The following is a 9,365-nucleotide window of genomic DNA, read 5'->3' as shown; positions in this document are numbered from 1 at the left end:
GTCTATTTCGAGCAAGGGGAAAGGATCCTAGAACTTACAATATGCCTACGGCTGATGAGGTCGCAGCTTTGATCGTTGGTGACTTTGATGATATGGAATTTGGTAGGGATGTTGTTGTCAAATTAAGAGATGGTTTCTTGACCAAAATCCATGAAACGCATATTGCATTCATCCCCTTGCAGTACCCTTTACTTTTTCCATATGGTGAAGATGGTTTTCGGGAAGACATTCCTATTAGTGAACTATTCAGGAACATGGGTACTTATAAAAGGCACACTGTTTCTCTAAGGCAATTCATTGCATTTCGCCTCTAGACTAGAAATAATGAGTTTGGTACAGTTTTAAATTCAAGGAGATTGTTTCAACAATTTGTGGTGGACACTTATACTATGGTTGAAGCTAATCGAATTTCTTACTTAAAGCGTAACCAAAAAACAATCAGAGCTGATTATTTAAATGGTGTAGCAGAGGCAATTGACAATGGAGAAACTGATCCCTCATCAGTTGGAAAGCGAATTATCTTACCGCCTTCTTTTACAGGTGGTCGCCGCTATATGTTTAATAACTGTCAAGATGCAATGGCTATTTGCAAAAAATTTGGTTATCCAGATTTATTTATAACGGCTACTTGCAATTTTGGATGGGGTGAGATTCAGAGGTTTGTCCGTCACAGAAATTTAAAGGCAGAAGTCAGGCCGGATATTTGTGTACGTGTTTTTAAGATGAAGCTTGACAACCTAATGTCTGATTTAAAGAGGAAAGATATTTGGAAAGGTTGATGCGGGTAAGTTCATTCGTTTGTTATTTCATTTGTTTTTTCAGTAATTTTTTTTCATTAATATGTTTAACTTTCATCATATCTCTTTTATGTCAGGAATGTACACGGTAGAATTTCAAAAGCGTGGGTTACCTCATGCACACATACTTTTGTGGCTTCAACCTCAACACAAAATTAAAAAAATTGAGGATATATACAAACATGTTTCTCCAGAGCTTCCTGATCCTAAAGTTTATCCAAATTTATACAAGGCAGTATCATCATACATGATGCATGGTCCATGTGGTGTTGTTGACCCTAAGTCAGTTTGCATGGTCGATGGAAAGTGTTCTAAACACTTTCCAAAAAAATTCCAGAATTGCACAACAGTTGATGATGATGGTTATCCAATTTATAAAAGAAGAAGAACTGGGATTACAATTTTGAAGAAAGGAGTTCCTCTCGATAATGGTTTTGTTGTTCCTTATAACCCGGTCTTGCTTATGCGCTATCAAGGACACATCAATGTTGAGTACTGCAATAAGTCGAATGCTGTAAAATATCTTTTCAAGTACATTAACAAAGGACCTGATAGAGTCAATGTTCAGATATCCAATGGTGGTACCGGTGCTGACAACTCTGAACAACAAGATGAAATCAAGCAATATTATGATTGCAGGTAATTTTCCGAGTCACAAATATGTTTTACTATAGAAATCAATTGAGTTATTGTTTGTTTATTCTTGCATTGAATGCATAAATTCCTCCAACAATTGTGCGTGAAAAAAAATTAAGTAATTGATTAAAACCATCTTAAGATGAAAACATGAAATTTCGTAAGCTAATGTAGTGGAAAAAAATGGTAAAGGATTTTTATTCCATAACTCTATGATTTGGCTTCACATTATTTATTCATTAAGAAAGAATAATAATTTATAGTCTAAGAATTGATATATACAAATTAGAGGCTTGATGTCTGGATTATAACAAGTCAGATTATTTCCACTTTATGATCATAAAATGGTTTCCACAGTTCCGGGCATAATAAGGTTTTAGCCCTTATGATCATAAAATGGCTCAATAAAGGAGTACCTTATTTAATCAGCTATCACATCCCAAAGCCTATAGTTAGCTAATTAAAGTATAGTCACAAAAGTAAGCAATAAAATTATTAGAGAAATGAAAACAGTTTATTAATTCAGATAGTTTAGAGACGAATTCCCACCAATCTTCAAAATCTTTCTTCAGGTATCCAGCAAAAATTTCATTCAATAGGTCCTAAAACTGAAGATTTCAACCATCTGAGAAGGAACTAATCACATAATAATTGGAGCCTTCTCAGTCATAGTTTGGACATCTGATGCCATTATCTTCTGTATAAAGCTTTCAACTGTACAATGAAAAATTGACACAAGTAAGATGAAAAAAATCCATTTAGTGAAGTGAGCCAGGAAAACTCTCAATAACATTAGAAGAGAAGTTTAAAACTAACATAACACAATATAAAAATTTAGCTAAAATGGAGCTACCATATAACATGAGTTTATGATTAATATCATTTGAATTTAGTTCTTTACTCCTCAAATTAATTTTGCAGGTACCTTACTCCATGTGAAGCCGCGTGGAGAACATTCAAATATGATATTCATGATAGGTGGCCTCCAATGTTGAGATTAGGATTTCATCTTCCAAACCAACAAAGTGTTTTATTCAAAGAGAATGACGATTTGGAAGTTGTGAAGGAAAACTCAACTAAAATGGGCACTCAATTCTTGGCATGGATGCATGCCAACAAGAAGTACTCGGAGGGGAGAAATCTCACATATGCAGAATTTCCTTCCAAGTTTGTGTACAACAAAAAATCAACAATATGGCTTCCTAGGAAAAGAGGCATTTCTCTTGGTCGCTTGCAATTTATTGCTCTTGGAATGGGAGAAAATTACTACATGCATGTTTTATTAAATAGGCAAAAAGGTTGTGACAGTTTTAAAAGCATAAGAACTGTAAAGGGTGTTGTTTATCCCACATTCCGCGATGCATGCGAAGCAATGGGATTACTGGAGGATGACCGAGAGTATGTTGATGCAATTTCAATTGCAAGTGAGCTTGGTTCCGGATCTCAACTAAGGAAATTATTTACCAGAATGCTGATGACAAACTTGATTTCTAGGCCACAAGAAGTTTGGAGAAAGTCTTGGACTCTTTTAAGTGATGTGATTTTATATGACAGAAGAAAATCACTCAACATTCCAGGTATTTCATCAAAATTATTTTTAAAGCCATAATTAGATTTTTTTTTTATCCCTTAAGAAGTAGTATGCATGTATTTTTTTTAACATGTATAATTCTAGAACGTTGGAATAACTTGATTTCCGTATTTGTTTAACATATTGTTGGAATAACTTGATTTAACATGTATAGTCGTTTTGTGTTTAATGTCTAGAAGATAAAACTACTACCAGATTATAAAAATAATTCTAAATTGAAATTATCAAAATATGGTGAGTGTGATTAGGAATGTAACTTAAAGTTGTGTAAATTCATTTTCTTTCTCACCATGTAAAAAAAAATCAAAATTGAAGCATTTAAATTAATTTTCCAATTTAAATTATTTACCTTATTTCATTTAATTTCATTCAGATCTTCGTATAGAGGATGAAGAATTACAGAACTTATGTCTGATTGAGATTGAAAAAATATTGCAAGGCAATGGAAGGTCATTGAAGGAATTTCCATGTTTACCATACCCTAAATTTTCAGATATTCATAATTTTGAAAATAGATTCATTGCAGATGAGTTGAATTATAATAGGGATGAAATGGTAAAGATTCATGATGAATTGGTCGGTTCTCTTACTTCAGAGCAAGAGATTGTTTATAAGAATGTTCTGGATGCTGTTTTGTCTGATAACGGTGGATTCTTTTTTCTATATGGTTTTGGAGGAACTGGAAAAACATTTGTCTGAAATACATTATCTGCTGCTTTGCTTTCAAGGGGCCTTATCGTCTTAAATGTCGCATCTAGCGGAATTGCATCGCTATTGTTACCTGGAGGTAGAACTGCTCATTCAAGGTTTTCTATTCCTATTTCAATAAATGAGATTTCAACCTGTAATCTTCGTCACGGTTCCCCAAAAGCTGAATTATTGAAAAAAGCAAGCCTAATTATTTGGGATGAGGCACCTATGTTAAACAAACATTGCTTTGAAGCTTTAGACAGATCTCTTAATGACATTATGAAGACTCAGTTTACCCATGGTTATGACATTCCATTCGGAGGTAAAGTTGTGGTACTAGGAGGCGACTTTAGACAAATACTTCCAGTTATTTCCAAAGGAAGTCGTTCAGAAATTGTCGGTTCCGCTATCAATTCTTCATATTTGTGGAAGCATTGCAAGGTAATGAAGCTGACTATTAATATGAGATTGCAAAATTCTACATCGACTTCTTCAGCAGCAGAAATAAAAGAGTTTGCTGATTGGTTGCTTCAAGTGGGAGATGGTACAGTTAAAACGATTGATGAGGAAGAAACACTTATTGAGATTCCTCCATATCTTCTTATTGAACAGTGTAAGGAACCGTTGCTTGAATTAGTTAATTTTGCATATCCAAAACTTGCACATAATTTGCAAAAAAATTCATTCTTCCAAGAAAGAGCGATCCTTGCACCAACACTTGAATGTGTAGAGGAAATTAACAACTTTATGTTAGGAATGATTCCTGGTGATGAAACAGAATATTTGAGTTGTGATACTCCGTGGAAGTCAGACGAAGATTCGGGTGTCAATGCAGAATGGTTTACATCTGAATTCTTAAATGATTTCAAATGCTCTGGATTTCCAAACCATGCAATTAAACTGAAAGCTGGTGTCCCTATCATGCTCATTCGAAACATAGACCAAGCTGCAGGGTTGTGTAATGGCACTCGAATGATAGTCAATGCTTTGACTAAATATATAATTGTTGCTACTGTTTTAAATGGAAACAATATGGGTGAAACAACATTTATTCAAAGGATGAGTTTAACTCCATCTAATTCTGACATTTCATTCAAATTCCAGCGTAGACAATTCCCTGTTGCTCTATGTTTTGCAATGACTATAAATAAAAGTCAGGGGCAATCTTTATCTCATGTTGGACTGTATCTGCCAAGGCCTGTGTTTACTCACGGGCAGCTATATGTTGCACTTTCTAGAGTTAAATCTAGAAAAGGGTTGAAGATGCTTATCATAGATGACGAAGGAGTTGTATCAAACACTACACGCAACGTAGTGTATCAAGAAGTCTTTGATAATATTTGACATGTAAGTTTTTATTTATCTTATAAGTAATTTCAATTTAAATGGTAGAAATATAAAAACTGATATGGGTATTATATTTATTGTTATACAGCAAAAAAAGATATCAAGCAAGTTATTGATCATCTAATTTGAAGGTATAATGACGTTTCTATAAGGTTAGTTTACCACTTTCAAATTATACACAGTTTATATTTGTATTAGTTACTGATTATTACACTAATAATTTTTTCTTCCTTTCTAGGTTCTATAGCACAAATATGCTTGATTGACAACAAGCTCCGCTATGATGTCTTTAACATTAATCATGGATTACAAAGGCTATAGGGTTCATGTTGTTGTCATTGTTATGTTTATCTTATTTTAATTGTCATGTAATGCATTACTTAAAAATGTGTTTTTTATTACTATTCAAGTAATGACACTTTGAGGTATCTACAAACCTCATCGAATAAATATTTTTACTGTGGTCAATTCATCTACATGTTTGTGACATATGTTTTATTCCATATCTTTAATAATTACTCAAAAGAGACTAAAATAAGTTAAAAACACATTACTACTGATTTATCTTTATAATAAATTTAATCTCCGTGCAACGCACGGGGTAAAGAACACTAGTATGTTATAAAATCAACAACTAATCAACAGTGGAACATGGAAAACATCGTGTCTTCTTAGAAACACAGGGGTATTGACCCTCTCAATTTTTTAGAAACTTCTTAAAAAATTAAATACATCTAAATATTTAATAGTTCAATATATAAACCTTAATGAGTGAACAATGATGCCTAAATATCTAAATGATTGTCGTGCCCCAGCAGAAAGTGTCACCTCCTCTCTCAAGGAAGTCGACGGTTTAAATTAAGCCTTTCCACAAATTAGTTTAATTTTTACTTTTATATATATGCATATGTATATATAATACGCTTATAAAAAAAAATATGTATATAAAAAATATACTGATAAATATATTCTGCCACTACTTTAGAGAAGTAAAAAAATAAGTACACTTACCATGTTGATTCTATGAAGCTTGAATGAGCTTGTATTTCAAAATTTAAGGGTGCATTTTACAGGTTGGATAGTATAAAGTTTAATAGTATTGGTGTTTTGGAATAAAACCCTAGAGATATAGTTGGCTGAGTAAGGAATGCTTGAGTGTAATTCAAATAATGAACATATAATTGGTAATGAAGACTCTTTTTATATAGTAGGTGAACCTCTTAACCCTAGATCCAGTACATGGTATCTGGTCGATTGACTAATCTGCGAGAGTGAGTGTAATCAGGCGAAAATCACAAGATCTGGTCGGTTGACCACATAGACAAGCTGCACCAAGTAAATGAGGAGGTCTTTACTTAATGGACAGACAACACTAATTAGGGCACATTGTTGGTTGACTTAGTCGACATACAACGCTAATCAAGGCGCATGGATAGTTGACTTAATTGGTTTCATCGGTTGAGCGCATGGTTAAGGGACACCGAGTTGTCTCTTTGACTGACAACCTTCCGTGACTTGGCATGGAATTTAATAATCATGCTCCTTTGGGCCCAACAACTCGAGACACAACCACCTAGCCCAAATCCATAACGGTCCAATTAGGTATGGTACTATTATACATCATAGGATAAGACTTACACCGTTTGATCGTATACTGTATAAATCATCATATTATTTAAATTAATACAATCATATGTTTGATCGAGGGTAGTGGTGGTTATAGATATCAGTGGTGGCAACAGTGGATGATGGTAGTTGTAACGACAACGACAATGGTGGCGGTAGAGCGGCGATGCTGGCGGTGGAGATGATTGTAAGGGGGTGGTGGAGTTGGTGGTGGTGGAGGCAATGTCGTAGGGGGCGGTGGAGTTGGTTATGGTGGTGCTTTTGGCGGTTTTGGTGGTGGAGGCAATGTCGCAAAGGGCAGTGGAGTTAGTTGTGGTGGTGGAGGCAACATCGTAAGGGCGGTGGAGTTGGTTGTGGTGGTACTGATAACAGTTGTGGTGGTATGGAGGCAATGTCGTAGGGCGCCGGTTGTGGTTGCAATGATGGTGGTAGTGGCGAAGAGTGGCAGTGGTGAAGGAGGGTGGTTGTGGCGGAAATGGTGGTTGAGACAGAGGCAATGACAGTAGAGTGGTGGCAGCGGCAATGGTGGTGGAGATTGTGGTGGCGACAATGTTGTAGGACGGTGGTGGTAGAGGTGATAAATGATGGGGCGGTAGTGGGTGTTCATCATGATGGCGGTAGAGTTGGTAGAGGTGGAGGATTGATTAAATAAATTTAAGTAACTTATGCGTCACAATCTTATCTGACATTTTCATAATCTATATGTTAGATTAATAATTCATCATTTTAATGTGTAGTACTAAATTGATAAATTCTTTCAAAAATAATTGATAAATAAACTTATACAATACAATATTTACATAAAATAATATATGAATGCATAATTTATTAAATAAACTTACGTTGTCACATCTGATACGGCGTACCAAATAAGTTATATATTTTAGGCTTAAATGCATTTGGTGCCCCTGATGTATTTCAAAAGTGCAAATGATAACCCTACTCTTTTTTTGTAAACGTTTGTACCCCCTTGTTTTGAGAAAGTACACCGAATGCCCCTCCGTCAGGTTGACGTTAAAATCCTAACGGAGGAGCTGACGTGGATATTACCCTCATTCACGCTCTCTCTCTTCTCACTCACTCGACATCTCTCTTTCTCTCTTCTTCTCCAAACCCATTTTCCTCTTCTTCTGATACAGCACCATGAATCATCACCCTCACCATGTTTCCCTCCTTCCTCTCACGCCAGCAACCACCGCGTGCCAGCCGCCACCACCGCGCCCTCCTCACGCGAGCCAGAGCACCACCACCTTCTCCCTCACGAACCAGCACCATCAAGCCATCATTTTCCTCTTCTTCTGATACAGCAGCAAGAATCATCACCCTCACCATGTTTCCCTCCTTCCTCTCACGCCAGCAACCACCGCATGCCAGCCGCCACCACCGCTCCCTCCTCACGCGAGCCAGAGCACCACCACCTTCTCCCTCACGAACCAGCACCATCAAGCCATCATCTTCCTCTTTTCCTTACCTCTGGTTCAGATACGAGCACACCACCAACGTCCAGCACCACCGCGAGCACCATCATCACCAACATGATGAGAAACAACAGAGAAATAGAGGAGAAACCAAACCCTAGCCGCCACCTTCAACCTCCGATCTCCGGCGAACCGCTCACCTTTTGGAGAAACCAACACCATGGCTAAACTCCCCTCATCATCCGCTTCAAAACCCCTCAATCAATTTGACGATCGACCACCGTCACTCCGGCGACCGCCACCACCGCCACTGGCGTTTCTCCGGCGAGCTTTGTTCTGAGAAAGAAGATCAATTTCTTGAAGCCTTTGTCATTTTTCCTTTTTTTTTTTTGTTTTTAGTTGATAAAATCCACGTGGCATTAGAGAAAATAAAGGAAAAAGTAAAAATAATATCCACATCAGCTCATCCGTTAGGATTTTAACGTCAACCTGACGGAGGGGCATTCGGTGTACTTTCTCAAAACAAAAGGGGTACAAACGTTTACAAAAAAAGAGTAGGGTTATCATTTGCACTTTTGAAATACATCAAGGGCACCAAATGCATTTAAGCCTATATTTTACAAGGCTCTTATTGTTTTTATATACACAATAATCAAAATTTAAAAAATAATAAATCTTATAACCTATCAATAAAATATCCTATGAATACACTCAAATCTAAAATTCATCTTAACAAGGAGTTTAGAACTTTAGATGCTCATTTGCTCAACCTTCAATGCCGTGATTTTGTTTCTTTTCTTTTTTAAAGGAGAAGGTAACGGGTTTCAAACAGAATCATCAAACATGTATGCGTCGTTGATTTGGGATATCAAGGATCTGTTGAGTCGTGACTGGACGGTCGTTCTCCATCATGTGTTACGGGAAGGAAATGCTTGTGCTGATTTCTTAGCAAAGCATGGAGCTCATCAAAATGAAGCGTTGCTGAATATGGACGCTCCCCTGGATGGCATGAGTTTTTTGCTGCTTGCTGACGCGTCAGGCGTCGCGCGTTTGAGGCCTTAGTTTCTTTGTCCTTCTCTTTTTTTTCTTTATGAGCTGTACCAAAAAAAAAAAACATAAACAGAGCCAATTTCACCATTAAAACACTCATAATAATGAACGACAAAAACGATGATCGATGGTAGTTTGGTAAATTGCATGAAATGCGTGCCGTAAGCCGTAGGTAGGAGGGAAAATTGAAATTCATAATTTTGTCGTCCC

The 9,365-nt window shown here is 36.5% G+C and overlaps 1 pseudogene; it reads left to right on the top strand.

Annotated features, from left to right (window-relative positions):
* The first annotated feature begins 389 nt into the window (after positions 1-389).
* On the top strand, positions 390-5,058 carry LOC130713275 (uncharacterized; annotated as a pseudogene).
* Positions 5,059-9,365: the final 4,307 nt, after the last annotated feature.

The sequence above is a fragment of the Lotus japonicus genome, chromosome 4, assembly GCF_012489685.1.
Source record: "Lotus japonicus ecotype B-129 chromosome 4, LjGifu_v1.2".
Lineage (NCBI taxonomy): Eukaryota > Viridiplantae > Streptophyta > Magnoliopsida > Fabales > Fabaceae > Lotus > Lotus japonicus.
This window is presented reverse-complemented; position numbering and strand designations above follow the sequence as displayed.